Consider the following 27616-nt stretch of genomic DNA (forward strand, 5'->3'; position numbering starts at 1 on the left):
AGCTTCTCTCTTACTACTTCGATATACCCTCATATTTCACAAGGATTTTTGTTGCGGTCTAGCCTAATCCTCAGCCTTATCCTATAACTTTATTCACTTTAGAACTATGGAGAAGTGTGGAATCATGGATATCCTATCACAGGTGGTAAGTACTTCTACGAATCTGGGAAATGTCAGGAGGCAATACACAAAATCTTTGACAAAGTGGGAGGCACATTTAGAGGTGGGAAAACAAGACTTTAAGGAAAGTAGTTATCACATGTTATAATTAAGGATTTACTAGTACAACTCAAGGATGTTAAATATTTCATTTCTGATAGCAAAAGAGAACCAAACAAAAATATATTGACCTTGATGAAAAGTTAGAGAAACAATATTTAGAACCATATGATTCTCACAAAGTTGCAAGTTGCACAAACCAACATCTTCTATGAGCTACCTCAGACAGTGACACAGAGGACTTTGATGAAATCCATGCATGATTAGAAAAGCCACATGGAACACAATAGTTTAATTATTGTAGTTTCTGAATGTTCCTACCTACTTTTTGTATAAGATAATTCAAAATAGTTTTGCATAAGCTTAAATGGAAAAAAATGATGTGTTCATAATCCCCCAACTTTAGAATTGTTTTTTCATGCACACCTATTTGAAGGGTCATTATAATTTAGCATCAATTTGGATTTTTCATCTATGCACCTAACATTGTGCCAAAGATTGTGTAGAGTACCAATTTTGGCAACATAATATTATATCCAATTATTATGTAATAGAAATCATAGTTTCACTTCAAAAAAAATATTTGAACTACTACATTTTGCTTACCTTTTAAAAACTAATTGCATTTCAAATATACCTCGCTCTCTTACATATAGATGGTATAATGTCTTTGAACCATTCTTGAATTTGCATTGATGGTGTTCAGTGATATCCTTGGTTCTCTTCTTTTTGGTGGATTTGTGTTTCTAGATGAATGCAAAGATGAAAAGAAGAGTGTATTGCTACCATATCAACAAGGTCATTGAATGAATTAGAAGGGCCCTCGAATTTCCACCTGCACAATTTGGAAGTGCTATAATTTTAGAATTGGAGCAACAAGGGATTTGACGTCTTCACAATTACTATATTATAAATGCAACATTATATAAAAATTTCATATTTCCAAACTTATTGAAAAGGTCATGTGAAACACATTAGTCTCTCATTATAAGAAGTAGCGTATGAAGCAAGGTACTTGATAGTATGAGCTTCCAAACCAGTGTTAGCTATAGTATTAATATGTATAATTGCATTAGCGTAGGTGCAAAGTATTGAATATTAGGAGCTCCTACCACCACAAGGATTTCCCCTAATAAATTAGAATTGTCACAACTACATTTTCCACAAAAAAATGAGTGGCATTAAACACAACATAAAAGTTCTTTGTGATATTTTATTTCAAGATTTTAAGATAAATAACTATGGACTAGAATGATGATGACAAGTTGATATGAATAATTTCACTAGTAAATGTCACAGATAAGTGTTGGAAGAAAATTCAAAATAATTTTTTAAAGTCCATCAAGAGAAACAACATTTTGTATTATTAAGGAAGATTAACACACAAATATAATGAATGTTCAACAAACCTACAAATAGGGACTGGAATAATTTCTCTGTGACATAGTACTCTTCATTAGAATTTTCAAAGGTTGGGCTGAATTTATAACACTTCAGAGCCTCTACTTTGTCCACTGCCAACCAATAGGTGTTCACAACAACATAATTACTAAAAAATATAATACATGAGCATAGTGGAAAATTCTCATGAAAATCAACAAATAGACCTAATATAAAACCTCAAAATAAACCATGAGCCATAAATAAAAGAGGCAATCAAAATTTGACAGAATGTTGTAAGCATCATTTAGCACTTAAACATGGTTCTACAAAATTCTACATCTCTATTATTGTATTAAATTTTTGATACAATAGACTATTCCTTCCTGTTCTACCAAAGTGGGCTCTTGCATAGGATGAGTGCATAGCTATTGCACCATCATTGTTCACATCTATAGCTTTTGAATTACTTGGACCATGCATACTTTTGGATTTTGCAGGGGTTCTCCTTTCATGTACTTAATAGGCAAGCTGATTTTCTTTAGGAAAACAATCCATTAGAAATGTTATCCTCGCTGCAACTTAGACTGTTTCCATGAGAATGGAAGAGGATGGATAACCATTTATTTTCTCATTAAATAGTGCATCTAGTGCTTAACTATTGTAGAACTGATCACAAATTGTTTTAGTAGATCTGACTGCCAATAATATTGATAATATGCTTCAAGATATTATTAGACTCAGGTCTGAAGCAAAGACAAATCAAGAAATTTTAGCAACTCTGCATACAAAAATAGATCTTCTGCAACATGTTCCCTTAGACAATGAAGCTTTACAAAAGGTTGCCAAGAAGATTGAAGGTTTACTAGTTGTCCTTGACAGGCTAGTAGGAAGGTTCCAAGAAGTTCATGTTGAGTGATAAATCCTGAAAAAAATTCTTGAAGCATAGAAAGAATTGATAAAAGGAACCATATGAAATCTAATGAAGTTGGAACCACTCTCAAACATCCTAAAACTTACTCGTAATGTTAAAAATTTAAGTAAAAATATTACTTTAAGAATTTAGCATTACCATTAATTATATAGTATTAGTAGGGACCTAGGGTTTAATATCAGGCTTCGCCACTTATAAATTATTGTTTTAAGGAAAAATTCAGGAGATCCTAGAAGCCCCCTTTTTCGAGGAGGGATGCCCACATGCACCCCTTTTGGCGAAACACGTCTACTCCATTAAGAAAACGTTTCCTCTTTGTTTCCCCACATTCCCCGAAAAGGGGGACCTCGAGAAATGTTTCCCCAAGTGTCCCATCATCCTAGAAGCATGGGAAATGTGAGGAGTGCGCACCCCACCTCAGGGACGTATCCCTATGGAAAACTGTAAATTTATTAAAGCACACACCAAAAGTCAATTTTATGCACAAGGCTATTTCTATATTATCTTGAGGAATAACGAAAGGCTTGGGTTAGATCCTGTAGTCTAAAGGGAATATATTCTATTTCAAGTCTAACTGAGGGCTTTCTCGAGCATTGGGGCCCTAGGTTCCAAGAACATGAAAACATCATTCAAGACCTTGTGGAGACTATACAAGAAGAAGCTCCCACCCCTCTTGAAGATGATAACAATATCACTAAAAGGAACCCTCCAAATTTACAATATTAGCTCTTGATGGACAGGCTACTTTATGACAAACGTAGCCCCACAACGAACCCCATGCTCATCAAATAAAATATATGTGTTGATGTATGTCTCCTAGATTCTATGAAAGAGTTGGATGAAAAAAAGGAGCATGATAATAATTGTCACCATTGTGAGGAGGTTAGTCATGATCTCCTACATGAAAAAGAAATAAACATAGGGAATGATTTTTTTTTAATATTTCCACCCCTTATACAAGCTGTATGTGGTTCTAGTTAGGTAGAAACCATGTTTCTACCCCAAAGGATCAACCATATGAAAAGTACAATGAATATCATGCTTCCTTTGCTGATAACTAAAATCATGAAAACATTTTTGAGGTCACAAAAATATACTTCAATCATACTAATCCTATTTTTACAAACAAATAAAATAAGGGAGTCGTATAATTTCATCGTAGTATACTTAGCACCTCAACATTCCATTATGAGTTTGAGTAGATAAGTAATGTAACACCCACATTGCACTTTGATGTTAATCATGATCGTGTAAGAAATAAATGGAAGTAATCATGGTTTCTCAAGCCTATGGGATAGGGAAGTAATAATGCATATGATCTAAATTTATTTCTCAATCCTAATGGTATAGGGAGTGTTAATTTTAGGATAACAATGGTATGTTCTATGCTTAGAGTAATTTTACTTCAATTTCTTTATGAGCCCAATATCAATAACTAGTTCAAGAATCACATCATCATGATAGTAAAATGCAGATAAAACATAAACAATAACAATAGGAGACAAGCCAACACAAGAGGACATAAGATATGGCACCAGCCAGGGACAAACCCTAATGTGGGGAAACCCTTGATCAATTCTTCTTATAATTCTTCAAAATTTTAGCAGAGAGAGAGAGAGTACAATTTACAATATTCACTTGCCCAATCTGATCAGTGAAAACAATAGAAATAGAAAGTCAACTCTGGTCAATAGGGCTGAAATAGACCTCCAAAACAACTCGGTCAACCTTGGTCAAATCAGCCTCCAATAGCAAGATAATGCAACCCCAAACAGTCCAAAAATAACTAGTCAAACCTGGTCAACAAAGGTCAACACAACAACTAGAACTAGGGCAGTGAACGTTGGGATAATACAACCCTAGCTTTCATGGCCAGAATTGCGGATTGCCTAAACATAAGTATCCCTGACAAAACCATATTCAAATAGGGTCAACGGTGGTCAAATTCATCCTCCTAAAATTTTGGTCAAATATGGTCATCGCAACAGCTAGAAAAACCAATTTTCCCTTCGCATGTGTGGAGAGAGAGAGGTGCCTAGAAATTCATAGCCAATCAAGATGAGAGAGAGAAAGATGAATGAGTGTGATTCCAAAATGAGGAGGAGGCTCCTTATATTTATATGCAACGTTGAAGGCTGGAGGAGGCTAATTGGATGGTTGGTCGACCTTCACAATTTGTCCATAATCAAAATAAATTCATAACTTCATTTCTACATGTCAAAATGGGATGATATTTAGATCAATCCTACACCTCTCGGAGAGAGGAATCCAAAAAAAATATGATTTGAATCATATGAGTTGTCCAATGCGAATTTGGCCCTAGTTCCAAAATTTAATACTCCCTCTGAACTAGGGAGAACTTCCACTACCAAACTGTCTAACAATTTGTAACATCACTTTCTCTACTCCGCTCTTCACTATTGAGCTAAGATATGAAGAAAGAAGAAATGACTGAGAATGTATCATACCATTGTCCACTGACCCGAAGTCAGTTTCCATTGATCCCATATCAATATCAACATCCTAGCATAGGGAGTACGGTAGTACACGATGCATCCATTGATAGTACGATGGTCCCTATCCTGATTTCCCTACTCATTAGAGAGATGAGAGGTACTTCCCATGAGTCTGGGACTACATTGGTAGGATGTGCCGCCAGGAGAAGGTGAACCACTCATCTTGCTCATATGCCATAGGAGAAGGTGAATCGCTCATCCTATGCATATCCCACCATGGGGTATCATAGCGGAAGGTGAACCACTCATCCTATACAGCGTGAACCAATAGGGTAAGGTGAACCACTCACCCTATGGTCACTCATTGCTCCAACAAGTACCCCAAGCCCCCCCAAAGCTCCTAGAGCTCAACATCCATCTCATATGGGACCCTCATAATAGGGTCTCTCCACAACTCCAAGTTGTTCATGGAAGGTTAAGAATTAGACCTTCCCTAGGGGCTTCGTAAGAATATCAGTGGCTTGATCATCAGTCCCAATGTGTTGGAGCATTATTTCTCCCTGTTGTACCATATCTCGGGTAAAGTGGTACCTAATATCAATATGCTTGGAGCGGTCATGAAACACGTGATTCCTCTAATGACGAATCCCACTCTGGTTGTCGTAGAATATCACGGTGGCATCCAAAACATGTCTAAATAACTCACTAAAGAGATTCCTCAACCAAAAAACCTCATAGGAGGCCAAGCTAGCAGCAATGTATTCAGCCTTAGTGGTGCTCAAGGCAACCAACTTTTGCTTCCTACTCATCTTTGATATCGAAGAAGAACCTAGAGAGAAGCAACATCCAGATGTTCTTTTATGACCCACCGCAGTTCTAGCCTAGTCTGCATAAGAGGAACCATGGAGCCTCACATCCCTGATAATGTATCTGAGTGCATACGTTATTGTGCCTCGAAGATATGTCAAGATATTCTTGGCAGGAATCCAATGTATGTGATGAGGCTCGACCATAAACTGGCTCAATGTATTCACTGCAAAACCTATGTCTGGACGAGAGTCCACCAACAAAATCAAGGCCACCCCAAGTTGATGATACTCAGAAGGATTTCCCAAATCGGGCCCAACAGCACTTCCACATAACCTCTTAAAGTCAAGTTCCATCGGAGTAGTCATGGACTTGCAGTCCACCATCCCAAATATTTTAAGTATCTTCACAATATACTTTCCTTGAGAAAGGAAAATCTCACTTGACTTTTACCATACCTCCAACCCTAGGATGTAATGCATCAGTCATAGGTCCTTCATGTCAAATTCAAAAGCCAACTCCATCTTACATTGATGAATAAGAGGGTCTGCACCTGTCAGAAAGAGATCGTCCACATAGAGTACCAATATGAGAGGTCTATCATTCTCAACCTTAAAGTAAAGGTTCAGATCAACTTCACTTCTTGTAAATCCTAGTTTCATTAGATAGATGTTGATCCTCTCATTCCAAGCCTGAGGTTCTTGCTTCAAGCCATAGAGAGATTTCTTCAACTTACATACATGTGTCTAACGATCTTGAACTTTGAACCCCTTAGGTTGTTCTATATAGATTTCCTCCCTAAGTGAACCATGCAAGAAGGCACTATTAACATCCATCTCGTGAAGATTCCGTCCTTGCGAGCAAGAAAGGGCTATAATTGAACGGATGATGGTGTAGTGGGTGACCGTGTAAATATCTCATCATAATATATACCTTCCTTTTGAGAGAAGCCTCAAGCAATGAATATGGCCTTGAGCCTTTCAACACTTCCATCAGCCGCATGCTTGACCTTGAAGAGCCATTTCGAGGTGACAATAAATTTTCCCTTGGGTCTAGGGACCACATCCCAGACATCATTCTTCATAAGTTAATCATACTCTTAGTTCATTGCGCCCTTCTAAACTTGGTGTTTGGAATCTTCTTCAAATGTGCAAGGATCAGATTGAACAATGGTTCTCATTGTAGTTAAGTACCCTTGGTACCTATTCGGCTTCTTGCTTTCACAAAATGTCCCCCTAGGTGCAACATGTCTCTCTGCATCTTTGAGAGTCTCCCTAAGCCATGAGGGTCTCATTTTCGAGGAGGAGGGCTCATGATTTGATGGATCAATGGGATTTATTGGTCCTTCAACATTGGGCATCTGCTCTTCCTCCATTTCTCCCTTCTTTCTGCATATACTCCTTAGAAGAGGAAGGTTACTAATCTTCCCAAGGGAAGCATCCTCATCAAAAGTGACATCATGACTTATCTCCACTTCTCTTTTACTAGGAACATAGATTATATATGCCTTAGACATTTCATTGTAGCCCACAAATGTTCCTTTCTTCCCATAAGCATCCAATTTTCTTCACTTTTCTTCCGGCACATGAAAATATATGGGGCTACCAAAAATTATAAAGAGAGAAACATGAGGTTTCTTACCAGTGAAAACTTCCTTAGGAGTCTTGGAGTCTAACACTTAATGAGGGCATCTATTTTGAACACACACGACAGTGTTTGCAGCTTCGGCCCATAAGAACATCAGAAGACTTTGATCATGGAGCATGGCAAGGGTGGCTTCCATGATAAAATGGCTCTTCCTTTTAGCAGCACCATTTTTATCAGGAGTATATGCGGTAGTAGTCTCCCTCTTAATTCCAACTTCTCTACAATAATATTTTAACTCATTTGATTCATATTTGGTTCCATTATTGATCCTTAACATTTTGATCTTCTTCCTAGTTTGATTTTCGACCAAAGCTTTGAAAGAATGGAACCATGAGAATACTTCGTCCTTCCTCTTCAAGAAATATATCCAAGTCTTGCAAGAGAAATCATCTATAGAGGTTGTATAATATAAGTATCGTCCCAATGAGTTCACGGGAATTGCACCAGATAGATCAGAATGAATCAATTGTAATATGTCAGTATTCTTGCTATCACTTGAGGGGAATGATCCCCTTGTATGCTTTCCTTCGGCACACCCATAAAAAACACCTTCATGTTCAACTTTAAATTTGTGTGTACCTGTCACCATCTTCCTTGCATCACGTAGAGACTTATAATGTAGATGAGAAAAACTCTGGTGCCATAATTCAGATTGAAGTGATGTGTTGCAAGACATAGCTCCCAATGGGCTTCCTCCAACTTGATATAGGCTATCAAACCTGAAGAAAAGTGTAAATGCATGTTTGAAGTATTTTTTCCAGACATGTACCTTTCCATCGATGAAATCCACCTTCAATCCTTTGTCCTCCACTACCAAGATAGATACCAGGTTCTTCTTTAGATCGGGTACATATAGTACCTCTTGTAGATGAATGGTGTTATTCTGATTCAATTGAAGAGTAACATTCTCAACTCCCTTCACGGGATAGGCGACATTGTCTCCAAGGATAATTTCTAGATTTGTATCCCTTTCAATCAGATTTGAAAGAGCTTCCTTATACCCGGTGAAGTGCCTTGAGGCACCACTATCAATTAACCAATTTCCCAAAGTGTCTGGATGAGATGCAGTAGAAAGGGCAGATATAAGATAGAATTATTTTTTCTTGTTATCAAAAACATTAGATTCATCATACCTAGTATTTCTTGATCTCCTGGAAGGGCGACCATTTCCTTGATGAGAAGCGGTAGCATTCCCTTTTCCCTGGTTGTTGAATCTACCATTGCTTTGATTGTTTTTCCCCTGAAATTGTTGTTGTGATGATTGTCATCATCATGAGGTGTATCCGTTCTATTGGGAAACTCCCTAGGATAGTGACCAAACTTGTTGCAAATGAAGCATATTCCCTTCCTTCCATTTTTGAAACCCGACCTTCCTTGACATTGCTTCCTTGAACCTGCATTGTTCTTCTTTTTAGCATGAGGCCAGAATGCAGTAGGATCATTCCTATTTGAAGGCATATCTAGTTCCATCATCCTTGTTTCTTCTTGAGAGAATCTAGTCAACAATTATTCAAAACATGGAATCCTGTCATTATTAAGAATAGTAGTGTTGAACACGTTCCATTCTCGATGGAATCCTCCAACGACAATGAGGGTAAGCTCCCTATCAACAATAGCTTCTCCAATCGAGGGAAGATAATCTATTATCTCAGTAATCCTCCTGAAGTAGCATTGGATATCTTCATTTCTTCTTTTCTTTATATCCTTTAGCTTATTCTTGACAAAAATAATTTTATTTGCATTTCTAGATTTGAACATGCCAACTGACCTGTCATATATCTCCTTTGAATTGTTTAAATCAGAAATGTAAGGAACTAAATTCTTATGAATAGAATCCCTTATGATCTTCTTGGATTTGACTTCACCCTTCTTGTACTTGGTATTAGAAGTAGCCGGTGCATTAGAATGTGGTTCTCAAAATCTTTCCCTACACATAATACATCACATTTTTATCTTCTAATGCCAAATCAAGGGACAAATTCCATGCATGATAATCAAAATTATCATGAAGCTTATCATTAGACTTAAAGTGGAAGCCATTGAATCTTGTCTTTGATTAGATATTTCTCCTTTTAGTGATCTCTCTTCTCACTCTTTCTTGGGCTTTGTCTTCACCTCCGCTCTCATACCATGTTGATTTTAGGATAACAACGGTATGTTCTATTCTTAGAGAAATTTTACTTCAATTTCTTTAGTAGCCCAATATCAATAACTAGTTCAACAATCACATCATCATGATGGTAAAATACAGATAGAACATAAACAATAATAGTAGAAGACAAGGGAACACAAGGGGACACAAGATATGGCACCAGCCAGGGACAAACCCCAATGTGGGGAAACCATTGATCCATTCTTGTTATAATTCTTTAAAAGTTCGGAAAAAAGAGAGGGAGTACAATTCACAATATTCACTTGCCCAATATGATTAGTCAAAAAGAAGGAAACAAAAATCCCTAATCAGAAGGTCAACGCTTGTCAATAGGGATGAAATAGACCTCCAAAAGAACTTGGTCAACTCGGCCTCCAACAACAAGATAATGCAACCCAAAAAAATCCTCAAATAACCAGCCAAACCTGGTCAACAAAATTCAATGCAGCAACCATAACTAGGGCAGTCAATGTTGGGATAAAAAAACCTTGGTTTTCATGCCCATAATTGCATTCTACCAAAATAGAAATATACCTCACAAAATCATAGTCAAATAGGGCCAATTTTGGTCAAACTTAGCCTCCTAAAATTTCATTCAAATCTGTTCAACGCAGCAACTAGAAAAACCATTGTTCCCTTCGTATGTATGGAGAGAGAGAGGTGCCCAGAATTCTGTACTCAATTAAGATGAGAGAGAGAAAGTTCAAAGAGTGTGATGACAAAATTAGGAAGCTCCTTGTATTTATATGCAACGTTGAAGGCTAGAGGAGGATAATTTTATGGTTGGCCGACGTTGAAAATTTGTCTGTAATCAAAATAAATTCATAACTTCATTTGTACATTTAAGAATGGGATGATCTTTAGATTAGTCCTACACCTCTTGGAGAGAGGAATCCAAGAAAAATATGAGTTGCCTCGTATGCACTTTCCAATGTGAAGTTTGGCCCTAGTTTCCAAATGTAACAAGAAGTATCTCCCTTCTACTGTCAATACTCATCTAGATGGCAAAGTTGTTGACATATGTCATGGGTATTCTATGGTAGACAAATAAAGGATATGTTATAAACACACAATTAATGAAGCTTTCAGTCATACAGATCTATTTCCACCTCTATATGGCTCTATTGTTGACAATAACGAAGTTGGAAAACCCAAGAAGATTGATGAAACATGTAATGAAACCCTCGATCACAAGAAAATAATTGATGAAGAATATGGGCATGACCCAAATAAAAGTTTTCTCTCTGGACCACATCAAATTCAAATATTTTCTCTTCTCCATGAGCATGTGGAAAAACATTCATGCATCAGAGTTTTACAAGGAAGTGTAGACTAAAAACCTGTAAAAAATACACATGAATTTGATGAGGAGGGACACTTTTCTGGCCTGGAAAAGGTGAAATCTGGAATGGTCAATGATATAGATCAAAATTATCTTGAAACTAGTAAGAGGAAATTTTCTCAACATATTCATAAATAATATTTCGCTTCTTTTACCACTCAGCTTATGGGGTACCTTTCAATGTGTGGTTCACATCAATAAGATCTATATATGCACAGATAACCAAAAAAATGAATTGCAGGAAAAAAAAAGGCTACTAGCAGGAGTAACAAGTTTCGATATGATCATGAGCCTTACAATATTTAATTTTTTAATAGGAAAGATGCTCTCTAGCACATTTAGGATGTGGTTCATCCTAAGTGGACTATTTTCTTGCATCATTACGTTGGTGTGAACGACATGAGTGAAAGGGTTGATGCCAAGTTAAGTATTCGACTCAACTATGTTGGAACCAAGCAATTAGTGGTTCACAACTATAGGCCTTTTGAGAACCATGTAAAGATAGCTAAATGGGACTATTCCAATGCATAATCTACTGCCAGAAACCCTATATAACCTATTCAAGAAACTGACATATTTATCAAAAATTTCAAGTGCAACTTACATGGCATGATCCCACAATTACTTGTAGTTTTAGATTTGTGCCTGACTACTTTGTATAAATATCCTAGAACAAAAACGACGAATGAATTTGTACCCACTCTTTTTCATGCTGGGGGACATGACCGGTTCTAATGTAATTCAAAGAGGAACAAGAACTGGTAGAGCTAATCAATGTGAAATGTTTTTGAAGAGTTCTCTTCATGTTACTAGGTGAATAGCTAACTCACATGATATTTTGTATCTAGAGGAACAATGGGACCCCAACCCCCTGTGTGACTTTGAGTACCTTGTCCACAATAAAAGAATGGAAATAATTTTAATCTTAAACAATTTAGAGTTTTCATTTTAAGTACAGAAGGGAAGGGTGACCGACCAAGAGTCAATTATGATATAGAAACCATCTTAAAATAGCCTGATAGACAAATACAATGTGCTTGTACTCTAAAATTATTTAGTGTTTGACATGAGATTGAGAAATGAAATTTGGATTTTAGAAGTATTTCATATGGATCCATGCTAGCCCAAAAAATTATTGAATAGAGGTCAATTTGGTATCACAAGTTCCACTAGTACTTGAAGAAACTGCAGCTCAACATTTCTAAGTTTCACACTATTTCTGGAAGATGAGTCTCTAAGCTCGTATGAGCTGGTAATATGTAATGTCGCCAACTAATTAACTAACATGGGCAGATGAAATAACCTATCAAACCCTGTAGGAAATAGTCTTGATAAAGGCGTAAAACCAAAATGATCCAACATTTGGGGCAATATTGGATAAATTTTGGGTCAGGTGGGGTAAAAATCTCCAAATTGGGGATTGCACTTGCAACCCCTCACATTTGAGAAACCCAATGGGGAAATCTAGAAATAATGGATATTTGGAGTCATTTATCATAATGAATTTGGATTTGATATCTCTATTTTCTTGAGCCAAGGCTCTAAGGGCTTAAGACCCCTTCTCGTTTATTATCTTTTGTGAATGTGATCCAACCCTATCTTATTTCATCTAGTTTTGTTGTTGGTGATCCTAGCCTACCTAGACACTCGTTTTCCTTGTTCTAGAACCTATCATTAGAGCATAATTGTTTTCACATATTGGGATACTTTCTATTTAGTTGAAGAAATTCGACCTAGGTCTTATTGAAGGATATCCTAAGGAAGTTTGGTGGAAATCTTGAGGCAATTCAGCTCTAATGTATTTTGTAAGAAGGGAATCTCTCTCATTGATTGAAAAAAAACATTTGTCTCTAGTTAGTGAAGTTTTAAACTAGAGTAATCCTTTCAAATTGTCCACTAGACTGAAGTTAAGGGTCTGATCATAGAATTTGGTGCTAAGGGAGCCTTACCCAGTACCCTGAATCCCCACAATAGGGACCCTTCGGGGTCATCCTAAGGTGGATATTAAGGACAAGAACATAATGAAGTGAACCAAGCTAGGGAAGAAGCTATAGGGCCCAATTTTGGAGGTTGTTTCCCCTTTTGAAAGGTGTTTAGGGAAGCAACCCACTTCTAATTTCATACTAAGGGTATTAACTTCTCTTTGAGGCTACCACATCTTACTTTGGATTACATAGACCTTACTAACCAGCATAACATCGTTTGGTCGAGGAGGTTATTAGTGTGGTATTGTTCAGGTGAGAAAAAAAAGTGTGTGATTACATTTTCCATGGTAATATTACAATGTTGTTCAGAAGTTTGAGCCAGTTATAGCCTTTAAGGTTATGATTAGCCCTAAACAGAGGGACCGAGCCTATTGGAGTTCAACAAATAGTTTGATTTCTTGAGACTAGTAGACACATTTCTAGGTCTACATTTATATGTAATATAAGTCAGAGCCCCATGCAATAAAATTAGAAGAGCCAATTGATATTAAATTAAGATAGTACACATGGATTGGTCAGTATAGAAGAATTGTAGTGTGTTGGGATTTATTAGCTCTGTACTGACTATTGACTAGATACATTCATTTCTATTGGGCACTAGGGCAATCAACCCTACCTTGTCGTGCTTTGACTGAAGTATTATTGCTATGGGAATTTTATATTCATGCATAAATTATATAGCTATTGAGACTCTTTATATTTATGCATACATATTTTTTATGAATGTGTACTACTGTTAAATATTTATTGAAGAATCCCTTTCTAGTATAGTAACCCTAAGGGAAAACATCATCCTATGACACTAGATAATATTGGATAAGAATTGTTGATAAATATTAAGCTTGATGATGTTAATTAGTTGATGTTTGTGTTTGAAAATAAAAAAGCCTTTGGAAGTTTGGATGTGATCTATCATGGGAAACTCTAGTTAGGAAAGTGGAGTGCACTCACCAACTATTTATAGGCCTATCACTTATAGCCTTAAGTGTAGAAATTCCAGATGGGTTGGGGATCACTAGCACTTGCGGTGGCCTAATAATGGTTACGGAAGATTATGGAATCAACATTCCTTAAAATACATAATTGCAGATCATGCTTCCATTGTGACGAGTTTTAATCTATCTAATATAGAACTTCAACAATAATCATTTGGACAATAATATGTGTTCTCATGTGAAGGAAAAATGGGAAGTTCAAGAAAAGGGGGCAGTATGTGGTTTGACAAAGTTCACAAAAATCCTCTTTAGGACAACTACACATACCTTGTGGTAGATCATGTCCATTGTTGCATCAAAATTGATGACATTTTTCATTTGCAGGTACCCACATTCTATTGTAGCCTAGGAATTACAAGATTCCATCTTGTAAACATTTTGGTTTTGATGCTTCCTAGTTATGTCTGATGACTAAGCACAAAGGAAAGGACCATTGTATTCATGAGGTGCTATGTTGGTTGCATTAATTCACTAATTTTAACTTCCAGCCTTATTTCGGCATCTGCTACAGTAGGATATGAAATGAATAAGCTCTACTAAGCAGTAGTTTAGAGTTGAATATGCTCTTTTGAGCAACAAGATTGATTTCTTAGATTCATAGGCTTTAATGTATTATGCTTTGATTTATAAGGGAAAACCATTGATGTTGTGATGATATTTTTTTTTATTATGGAGGATGATTTCCTATGTGCCTGGAACGATTCTGAGGTTCTCATGCACTTCCCAGAAAAACACATGTCCCCAACCTCGAACCAAGTGTTATCCACTACTGAAGAGTGATTGCACATGTGATTTTCATCACATTTGCAGAGTAGCATGGTGATCCTAACTTTCCAAACATTGGAATATGTAAAAATCCCTTTTCATCAAGGAGAGTTTTATGCACGTGTTTGAAAACATCATGGCTTGTAAACCCACAAGATAGGCCATTAGCTACAACACTATTTTTAGGACACATGTGGTATATTTGTGAGCTTATGTATTGGATAAATTTTTTTACTTTCTTGACTATTATAACCAACAATAAAGGTACAATAAACTATCATTGGCTTTGAATGTTATGAGGCCATACTTAAGGGAAAATCATAGCTTTTTAGATCTATTTCACAAGCTTGATGATAGAAAAAAGACAGACTTATTGGTGTGTAAAGAATTCCTATGAATGGTTGTTTTAACATATCTAAAGGTAGAGGCACTCAACAAGAGGAATGCACAACTCATTAAAATAAAATAAAAAAGTTACATCGCACATGCAAAAGAGAAATTCAACAAAGAAAGAAAGTTTCATAAGGGAGTTAATGGGGAGAGTGTCAAACTTAAGGTCCATATTCAAAAGTGTGTAACTCATGCATTTCTAATAAAGGATCCCAACAATAATCAGTAAACATACAGAGAAAGTTAACTATGGAAGATTCCTCTTTGAAACTGATCTCATATCTCATGTCTAAACAAATGTACTGTTGGAAATAATACTGAGATGGGGGGGGTGAATCAGTATTATCAGATCAATATAACTTTTCACTTTCCATATTAAGATTCATATGTGATGCAACAAGTATATATCCAGTAGACATATCATTTAGTTAGTTGATCTCTAATGAGTGCATCAGAACATTATTAACCATATGAGTAGTAAATCGAAGCAGTAAAATAGAACAGATCATCACACACAAGAAGAACACATGAACACCATGATGTAAGGTGGAAACCCAATGTGGGTGAAAACCACCTGCTGCAAGTCATCTCAATCTTCTTTAATAATAAATACATTTTACAATAGTTCTGTACTAGTGCAGACTTATACCAGTACAAAGGCTTCTACCTACAGAAGGCTACAACCTTCTCTCATTCTCCAGACTCTTCTGGAAGGGAGCTACAACCCTCATAGTTCTTATACTAGCCAATCCATTTACTCGTACGCAGGCTGCTAACTGATACAATGCTCCAAAGTTTTCAACTGCTACTGGAAGGGAGCTACCACCCCCTTAGCTCTTGTACTAGCTAAGATACTAGTACGTAGGCATCGGCCTACAATCTTCTCTCCTCCAAGTACCATGTTTCATACATTTTCAGACTGGATACACCTGAAGCACAACACATAATCTGAAAGGCCACGTTTCATCCAATTTTCATACTAGACCCATTAATATCATTGAAGTACATAATCAATCAATCTTCTGAATCACCTAATCACCAGATCAATACATATACAAGGATAATATGTGTGTTAGCAACCCGATCTAGTCCATTAGATCACATAAATATGAGTCATTATGGTCCTGATCCATTATTAGTTCTCATCCATCAATACTGAAGCTAAACACAATCAACCAAACAGGATATGCAGAATACTGACACCATTAAACTGTCATCAGAACTCATCAACAACTTGAACCACCTGTAACTTCAAACATCATAGCTCAAATCGTATATGCTACTACAATGAACGAAACCTTCGTACATACGCACTTTCACCAAAGCCAAGCCGTGTACAGATCTATAAATATTCAATCATGACTTGCAGTGGTTTCAAACTTAAGTTATACCCAATTCAGATCATTACAAGCGTCAGTATACAGATCTAGAATAAGCATAATCAACTATATAGAGATAGTTCATTTCAAATCATTTGATCCCGATCTATCCTTAGATCTTGTTCTCCATCAACCGGTGAGATCCCTCTTTAGCTCAGATCCAGATCTGCACCATAACCCAATCACAGTATTCTAGATCTAGCACTTTATCAGATATTCAATAATTCAGATGATACTTTTCCAAATGATCTCCTTCCTTTTTTATAGTCTTAGGGTTTTCACCATACCTCGGTTCAAAACCATAATAACATAATACCACGGACCCAATACTTGGGATCAACACTTTTGGATGCAATACCACGGACCAAAACCATAGCATCAAAAACTGTCGGACTAATACCATGAACCAACCATGAAAGTGCGTGAGATCAACACTTTTGGATGCAATACCACGGACCAAAACCATAGGATCAAAAACTGCCGGACTAATACCATGAGCCAACCATGAAAGTGCATGAAATTTTCTCTTCATGAAAGGAACTTTTCTCTGCATGAAGGTGCGTGAAATTTTCTCTATATGAAATAAACTTTTCTCTGCATGAAAGTGCGTGAACGTTTCTCTACATGAAAGAAACTTTTCTCTGCATGAAAGTTCATGAACTTTTCTCTACATGAAAGAAAGTTTTCTCTGCATGAAAGTGCGTGAACTTTTCTCTACATGAATGAAACTTTTCTCTACATGAAAGTGCGTGAACTTTTCTCTACATGAAAGAAACTTTTCTCTGCATGGAAGTGCATGAACTTGAAAATAACTTTGTTGCACTATAATTTATCGTCTGAGTGATTTGCCATCAAGGACAACACTTGTCTCATAATGCCAACAATCTCCCCCTTTGGACTTGATGGAAAAGCTAACTTGTCACATGTAGAACTATCATCTGACTCCTTTGAGCTGTCCTGCACCCCAGGCATTCAGTCACATCTGATATCTCTTCTTGAAGATTCATCTAGATATATATAATAGAGTTGATCTTCTATGAGTTGGTTACTTTCAAGTACAACACATGCATCATAATGCCAACAATCTCCCCCTTTGGACTTGATGGCGAGAACACGAAATCACTCTCCCCCTTTGACATCAAGTGCAAAGGGCGAACCAAGATATTCTCTTTCCTAGATAAACATTCCATTGTCCATACTCCCCCTGAGTAACTGCTGAAGCCTCTGAATGAGCTCCCCATTTGTATATGCCAAGGTGTACCAATCTGTCCATGCTACATGTTGAAAGCTCTACTCTTGCTAAATTGTGTTGTTCATGCTCCCCCTGTCTATAAGCAAGGTCTGCAAAAAGGTGTTCTACAAGAACATGACTCTATACATCATATGTGACCTTCCTAGCACCAAATACTCATACATACATCCATCTTCCAACCAAGTGGTGATATACCACAAAATAATAATCAATTACACTACATCATTCATCCCAGGCATAGTGGGGAAACCAACATAGGTCGTTACATGACCTTAATATGACTAAAATATTTCATCAAATGACTACAATAGATAGAGACACACTATTACATCATGAGTCTTGATATGACCTTTACATCGAATGATAGACATGACATTTATAACAGAGACCAAACACCTAAATAAGATCATGATAAACATCAGGAACGACACTGTATGATCTTCTCCATAGCATCTGTCACTAGAAACTTGTATTAGTGCATGAATCATCAAGGTATGTCTGTATCAACTTGTCCTTTTGAACATAATTTTGTATATACAGAATCATTCTATCATATGTGAGAAACACCATAGCCATCCAGATCTGCATGGACCAAGTATCATCAATTGGGAATATCAATCAACATATGTATGAAACAACCTATCATAATATAGGTAAGAACTCATCATCATCATGTCTCCAACAATGCAACTTTGAATAATCATCCATGTATCTAGCCAACAATCCTCATCCATATATGTGCCAAGAACAATAGGAATCCTACATCATAACTGTAATATATGATCTTTATGTATATGACAACAATAGCATATGAGTGACTCATCATCAAGTAAAGAAGATGTGAATTCAAGCGATGTACTTCTCCTTATCCTTATGAAGATCACCATGTAAGCACCATTAGAGGACTAACCAAAAATCTGATCTAAATATCAACTATGTAACCCCAAGATTCATCTGAACAACTCATAACCATATCATAGCAAGATGAATCATTTATCCATATAAGCATCATCACCAAGGACTATTAACCATAATGCCAACAATGCATTAAAAGCATATGCTCCCCCTAAACCTGTGCCATCCTGTTTACTGTCAGATTTGATCATGCATATTAGCAAGAAGTATCAAGACATCATCATTATCAAGTTAGAAACAAAACACTTCTAACCATCAAGTCATTTCCACACATCATCAGCAAATTGTAACCATTATCAAACAGCCAAATAATAAACCGAATCATGACTGATCCTTTTCCTGAACCTGTCCCTACTACCTTTCCTCAAACAATCATATATGCGACTATGCCATAACCAACTCGCGTATATACGTGAATTCTCTTTAAGGAACTTGCATATGAGATTTAGGACACTGAAGTTTACAGCTCCCTCTGATTCTGTTATGTCTGTATGTTGTGCTGTGCCGCCTCTTTCTGACTGTACTTCTTTCTTCTTCCACATCTTCAAGTGTGATGATGATGTTTTCTCCTTTTGGTATGGTGCCCATACTTTGTTCCTGCATTCCTTAGCTATATGTCCAAGCTTGTTACATGTGTAACATCTTATATGTCTCATATTTCTTTTATAGCAATCAACAACTCTATGACCAAACATATTGCAAGCAAAGCAATATCCATTAAAGTACCTTGAATGTGATGATCTTTCGGCATGATGGTCTTGAACCCATCTTCTTCTACATATGGCTGCAACATGTCCAAGATTATGACATACATAACATTCAACATTATTCATAGGAGGAGTAAAAGATTTTCTTTGAAGAATTTCTTTCCTTGGTTGATGATGAGATTGACCTTTCATATCCTTATTGAGCATTTCAGATTTTTCAGTAGAGTCCCTTGTCTTACTTTGTGAACTAGATTCACCTTCAATAGATTCATGAAAACCAATACAAGTTTTGATAGTAGGAGACCTTTGACTATTAAGAATATCATCCAATACTTTAGTATTATCTTGAAATCGTAACAGTTTATCCTTTTCTTCTAATTTATCTTTTAGAATATTTACCTCAACTTGATGTTTCTCTTCCTTTTCAAGATACTGCTTCTTCATGTTTTCTTCAGCATTTCTTTCTTCTTCCAACTGACGTATTATTTCAAGAACTTCATTTTCATGAGCTTGGAGTAGTTCTTTATTATGCTTCTTTGATTCTTCAAGACCTTCTTTTAGCGAGCGGATTGTAGCTTCAAGACTTTCATAGTAACTGGATCTATCTCTGAGTTTCTTAATGGTTGTCCTTCTTTCATTGACTTCATCTCTTAGTGATGTTACTTTGTCCTGCAACTTTTGATATTTGTCCTTGAATAACTTCCTTACCTTGTTTCCTTCCTCTAGTTGAGCTTTGAGTTTGGCAGCTTCTTCTTTGAAGACACATTCCCTTTTGTTCAATTGATCTTATTGATATCTAATTTTGTCTGTAAGCCTTTTAAATTCTGCCTCTATTTGATATCTTTCTTGCTCACCCATAAAATAAAATTTAGTTGTTTCGCTATCACTTTCATCTTTTCTAAATGGATAGATGGTTGGAACATCAGAGGATAACAAATTCATACCTGATAGTTCATCTTCATTCTGAAATGATTCTAAATTTGAAGTGCTTCTTCCACATAATCCCCAATCGTTTCTCCCACTGTCATATTTCTTTTGAGATGTCTTCTTCTGCTTAGGCACTTCCTTCTTAAGCTTCTTTCCCATTTTTCCACAGATCTCCTTCAAGCGATCAAGCTTCTACAAAAGGACCTGCTCTGGTACCAATTTTTGGAAATAATACTGAGGAGGGGGGGGGGGTGAATCAGTATTATCAGATTAATATAACTTTTCACTTTCCATATTAAGATTCATATGTGATGCAACAAATATATATCCAGTAAACATATGATTCAGTTAGTTGATCTCTAATGAGTGCATCAGAACATTATTAACCATATGAGCAATAAACCAGAGCAGTAAAATAGAACAGATCATCACACATAAGAAGCACACATGAACACCATGATGTAAGGTGGAAACCCAATGTGGGTGAAAACCACCTGCTACAAGTCATATCAATCTTCTTTAATAAGAAATACCTTTTACAATAGTTTTGTACTGGTGCAGACTTATACCAGTACACATGCTTCTACCCGCAGAAGGATACAACCTTCTCTCATTCTCCAGACTCTTCTGGAAGGGAGCTACAACCCCCATAGTTCTTGTACTAGCCGATCCATTTACTAGTACACAGACTGCTACCTGATACAATGTTCCAAAGTTTTCAACTGCTACTGGAAGGGAGGTACCACCCCCTTAGCTCTTGTACTAGCTAAGATACTAGTACGTAGGCGTCGGCCTACAATCTTCTCTCCTCCAGGTACCAGGTTTCGTACATTTTCAGACTGGATATACCTGAAGCACAACACATAATCTGAAAGGCCACGTTTCATCCAATTTTCATACTGGACCCATTAATATCATTGAAGTACATAATCAATCAATCTTCTGAGTCACCCAATCAGTGGATCAATAGATATACAAGGATAATATGTGTGTTAGAAACCCGATCTAGTCCATTAGATCACATAAATATGAGTCATTATGATCCTGATCCATTATTAGTTCTCTTCCATCAATACTGAAGCTAAACACAATCAACCAAACAGGATATGCATAATACTGACACCATTAAACTGTCATCATAACTCATCAACAACTTTAACCACCTATAACTTCAAAAATCATAGCTCAAATGGTATACGCTACTACAATGAACCAAACATGTGTACATACGCGCTTTCACCAAAGCCAACCCGTGTACAGATCTATAAATATTCAATCATGGCTTGCAACGATTTCAAACTTAAGTTATACCCATTTCAGATCATTACAAGCGTCAGTATATAGGTCTAGAATAAGCATAATCAACTATATAGAGATAGTCATTTCAAACCATTTGATCCAGATCTATCCTTAGATCTTATTATCCATCAACCGCTGAGATCCCTCTTTATCTCAGATCCAGGTCTGCACCATAACCCAATCACAGTATTCCAGATCTAGCACTTTATCAGATATTCAATAACTCAGATGATGCTTTGCCAAATGATCTCCTTCCTCTTTTATAGTCTTAGGCGTTTCACAATACCACGGTCCAAAACCATAATAACACAATACCAGGGACCCAATACTTGGGATCAACACTTTTGGATGCAATACCATGGAACAAAACCATAGCATCAAAAATTGTCGGACTAATACCATGAAGCAACCATGAAAGTGCATGAGATCAACACTTTTGGATGCAATACCACGGACCAAAACCATAGGATCAAAAACTATCGGACTAATACCATGAGCCAACCATGAAAGTGCGTGAACTTTTCTCTTCATGAAAGGAACTTTTCTCTCCATGAAAGTGCGTGAACTTTTCTCTGCATGAAAGTGCTTGAACTTTTCTCTACATGAAAGAAACTTTTCTCTGCATGAAAGTGCGTGAACTTTTCTCTACATGAAAGAAACTTTTCTCTGCATGAAAGTGCGTGAACTTTTCTCTACATGAAAGAAATTTTTCTCTGCATGAAAGTGTGTGAACTTTTCTCTACATGAAAGAAACTTTTCTCTGCATGAAAGTGCGTGAACTCGAAAATAACTTTGTTGCACTATAATTTTCATCTGAGTGATTTGCCATCAAGGACAACACTTGTCTCATAATGCCAACATGTACAATAAACCAACACTTGCTCTGAATCTTAGGAGGCCAAACTTAGGGGAGAACAACAATTTTTTATAGTTGTTGATGACAGTAGGAAATATAGACATATTGTTGAGTAGATAATGCCTATGAATGGTTGTTTTGGAATATCTAAAGGTAGATTCACTGATGAAGAGAAATGCCCAATCCATTAGAAGAAATATAATTAGGTTCACAAGGCACATCCAAAAGATAAATTCAGCAAATAAAGGAAACATCACAAGGGTATTACTGGGGAAAGCATCCAGCTTCAAGAGCATAGCAAAAATGGTGTAACTCATGCATTTCTGATAGAATATCCAACCAGTAATCAATAAACTTATAGAGAAACGTTGCTATGAAAGATGCATAATTTAATATTGTCTCAAATCTAATGTTTGAACATTTGTGAAGAAATAATATGTAGTGTAGATTCACTATGGAACATGCCTCTTTAAAAATGGTCTCAAATCTCATATTTGAACAATTGTGAAGCAGTAATATGTAGTGTAGACTTATGCATGAATATAAGGCCTCTAAATCTGCATGTTTAGCTCCATTCTAGTGTTGTTTGAGTAAGAGGTTATGAAATTTCAAGAAATTGGATAGGCCTATCAAAATTAAAGCTTGGGATCACCTAAGAACTTTGCTCATAAAAATTCAAATGCAATAAATATGTGCAAAAAACTCTTTGTAATAGAAAACATTGAAGCCAAAAAGATGCCTACTTTAGGCAAAAACCATGGAAGATCGGGCCTCATAGAGAAAATGGATATAATTGCATAGCTCATAACCTTGTCTTGCTATACTAGAAGGGTTGATGCTAGAAGAGCCTCACCTGTTAATGCTCCACCATGCTCCCTGAAGATAGTGCAGTTAAGAATCTATCTATAAATGTGTGCATGGTCTAACTCTCTCAAAGAACGGTTTGGTATCAGTCTATTGATAAGTGTTTCTAAATGCGAAGTGTTTCAAAATTCCTCGAGACAAAATTGTTTGAAATGTTCTTGAAATTTGAAAAGTTACCATAAAATTGTTTGAGAAGCGTCTCAAATTTGAATAGTATCCGATCAATGTGGGAAAATGACTCTCCCAATAATTTGATTATGTGATAATGATTATATCATCTTAATTTAATGTGTTAATTATGATTTATTGATTTAATTTTTATTAATTATTTAATTTAATCTGTTAATTAGTATTTATTGATTTAATATTGGTGAACACAAACCCTACAAGGATAATAATATTGTTGTTAAAGGAAAATTTGTTTCCTACTAACCCACTAACCCTGGTGGTGTAAAACCTTACAATAAGGAATGGGTTAAAATGGGGTTGGAAAATATAAGAGCTCAAAGAACCAAATGACCATGGAGGACACAAAAGCTAAAGAGCAAGTTGAACAAGCTTTCAGGAAGTAGAGGTATCTAACCAGTGGTGGTTGAACTAGATATGAGAAAATGAAGAAGCTAATGAGGAGTTGCAAAAGGAATTAGTGAGGAAGTTAGTAGTGAAGTGAGGATGAGAGAGTTCAAGAATTTGAATAGGAAAGCTGAGTTGGCTAGTGAATGGTTGTGAAACAAAGGGTTGATGATAAAATATATCTCTATTAGTAGTCAAGGAACCTCAATGAGGTTTGGTGAACACACTGGAGTGGGGTTACAAGAGATATGTGATTACAAAGTTACAGGTTGGATGCAATGTGGAATGAGATTATGGATGAGAAATAATCAAATTAACTTTAATTGGAAACTATATCCTAAGGAAACCAGTTGTGTCCCAACTATTATGGAGAAATGAGAACCTAGTAGTGGGCATGGCACTAAACAATAGAAATGTTGGAATTGTAACAACCATTCCCCTTATTCTTCTTAATTACCATTAGGTAAAACTACGCTAACTTGTAAGTAATGGTTCAAGTGCAACTAGTAGTTAACTTACTTATGGGGGAGCAATAAGAATTAGAGGAAGTAGTCTTAACAATAGTGCAAGTTTCAATATTAAGAGTAGTGAAATTGGGACTTTAGTTATTCGGAGAAAAAAACAAGATTTTCATGAGTTTTAGTACCTATGATGCTTTGAATTATAATCTAGGAGCCTGTAAGAGAAATAATATTAGAGTGATGTAATATTTTAAAAAATTAGTCATATGTAAATGCTTTGGAAAAAAACATAATGATCCACAAACCTTGATATAAGACAAACCCTAAAAATGTAATTCCTAAAAGTTCTTGTGTAGTTACCTAATGTCATTCAAGTAGAATATCACAATCACTTATGTCAGTAATGGTGTGATCATATTTTTCATTCTCTTAAAGGAACTCTTTCTAGACATGCACCGCATCAAGCATAAATGATACTAACATATACCTTTGAAATGATATAAATCATCCTATGACTATCCTCAAAGTAATTGTCAACCATAGCCTTGGTGATGGTGTAAGGCTCGTATCAAAGTGGTATCAGATTCTTATGGGATTTTCATAATTTTTCTTTATGCAAGTCCAATCATAACTCATCACCAACCTGAAACTTTTGTGGAACTGAATGGATTGTGTATCTAGTTGTACTTGGAATTGGCAATTTCTATAAAATACCATAAACTCATTATTGAATTTTTTGGATACATTCATCAAAATTGGTTTCTTTTGTTACCTTGTTCCAAGTATGGGAGGTATCTTCATGTGTTATTCCATGAACATACATACATCAATTTATGCGAATTGTTGGGACCCCAAGCATACCTAAAAAAACTTGTGACCAATAGAAATATGAAGAGCTATGTTGATTTTTTGTTGAAAATATGGAAGGATTTCAACATGTATATGTGGATGCTCGCAATTGTATACTTTAAGGATATCTACAATAATCCTATTGACTACTTCTCTTTATTTATCAATTTGGGGATGGAAGGTAGTGGATTTGGTCAAGCTTGACGCCCATCATGGAACAAAGGTTACAAAAAAAAAATACTAAGGAACCTATTATCCCTATAAGTAAATATGGTCTTTGATAACCCAAAATGAACCAAAATATGCTCAAATAAGATCTTATGAGTGGATTTTTTGTGGTAATCTTCTTATAGGGTGCCAAAATTCCCATCCCAAGGAAGTGATCAACAACAACAAAAACAAATTTGTTACCATGCATGGTTGAGGGAAATCATGAAATCACACCAATGGGAAGTAACTACCAAGGATTATCTAGAGTAGGAAAAGGCCTACAACTAGTGTGGATGACCATTTCCTTTGGAAAAATATAGTTCTTCCACTACTTACAGGCTTCGGCAATAGAATGTATCTCGTTGTAATAGGTTGGGTATCTATGAAACCCATCACAGAGTGTATATATATGATGGACCATAAAATGTTTGTGTCGTGTGGGAAATACATAGACGACATGAACAATTGGTTCATAGGTTGCTTATTGTGTAGAAATTCATCAATGAAAACTTCTTCCCTAATCGGATAAAAGTATAAATTGATAGTTTCAAAGGTAGGAATAATGTCGTGAGAGATAATATTTTTTCCATAAAGAAGAGCACCACAAATAGGCTCACGAATACCATCATTGTCTATGGGGGTGTTGCAATGAAAGAAATAATGAATACAAAAAATATGGTCAATAAGATAGGGATCATCAAGATGTTGAACCATCAATTGTAAAGATGGATTTCAGTGCTAGTGATCTAGTCACATAAAAGGCCGTACAAATTTGTGCTTTGTGATACCCCCATGATTTGTTAAGTAATCCAAATTGAGAGGATTAATTTCTAAGGTGATAGTGTCAACAACCCTAAGTTGACCCAAAGTGACACCTTGTAAGCCTTGCATAACTAGGTTGCCAGTTTGAGCATTAGCAGGAGGCACAATTTCACAAGTGGCAACATCTCACATTTAGGGAACTTAGCCACAAATATTTATGTATGTTTTTCCATTGAGGGTAACTTTCATATTTCCCAAGGCACAAATCACATATTTGGAGGATTTTGGGTAACTTGTCAAATTCCACTAGCTTCATGCATGAAGAGGAGCTCCCATCCTTTAAGAAGATTTTGGAGGATTTCATGCCATATTCAAGAATATGAAAATTGGCATTTGTATCGTGTGGCATAGAGAAGCACATAGGTGAAGAGTACTCCATTTAGAAACATCTAAAAGTGTGTTTATGTCCTCTTTCCAAAGAAGAGAAGATACAGTGTGACAAAAGGCCCAAATTGCCAACAAAGGAAGACTATGGTAAGGGTTTACTTATTTTTTTCACACGTTGAGAGACCTTCATGTATTTTAAGGTGTGTTTTGTTGTTGAGCTCACGTAGTTGGAAGCACAATTGCACAAGTGGAAACATATCACATTTTGGGCAGTTGGCTACAAAGTTTTATGCACGCTTTCTATTGAGGGTAGCTTTGAAATTCCCAAATGAACAAATCAAATATTTGGAGGTATCTTGGATGACTTGTCACATTCAAGTAGCTTCATGCATGAAGAGGAGCTCCCATCATTTAAAAATGTTTCGAGGGTTTTCATGGCATAGCAAACGGTCTTATTTACCAAAGAAGAAAACCCAAGTCAAGAAGATGACAATTGGCATTCACATCACGTGTGGCATAAAGGAGACAAACATAGGTGAAGAGTGTTCCATTTTGAAATATATAGAACAACTGTTTATGTCCTCTTTCCAAAGAATAAAAGAATGTTGGTAGAAAATTTTAAATTGAGTTTAACCCAAGGTTCAACCTAGGGTTCGAGGAAAGGTTTTAGTCAAGCACTTCACTGGCATTTTCACTCCCTTGGATCAAAGGAGTGTCTCACCCGAGGCGAGGCGGAACTATAGAAATGTGTAATGGATCTAGATTTAGTTATATAAAGAGCTTGCACAACCATTGATGCATTCATTCACAACTATTTAACTCATGCATTTAATAGAAAATAGACACAAGTAAAAAATTTTAAAAGGGGCACAGAATATGCAAATAAATAACATAACTCCCATTCTCCTTTTATTATTAAAAAAACAGAGCCTGATTATAACAACATTTCTCCATTACAGCTTTCATCACATCACAGACCTACATACAAATAACACAACTCAGAAAAAGTGTAAAAACAAAGCATTTCATATCCCGCTCTTCCCATAATCAGTATTTCACAGTTCAGATCCCAAACATTAAAACAAAACTAAACTTGTAGCACA

Source organism: Pinus tabuliformis, chromosome 2_2 (genome assembly GCF_031772625.1).
Source record: "Pinus tabuliformis cultivar Carrire ecotype Pingquan chromosome 2_2, CPIR1, whole genome shotgun sequence".
Lineage (NCBI taxonomy): Eukaryota > Viridiplantae > Streptophyta > Pinopsida > Pinales > Pinaceae > Pinus > Pinus tabuliformis.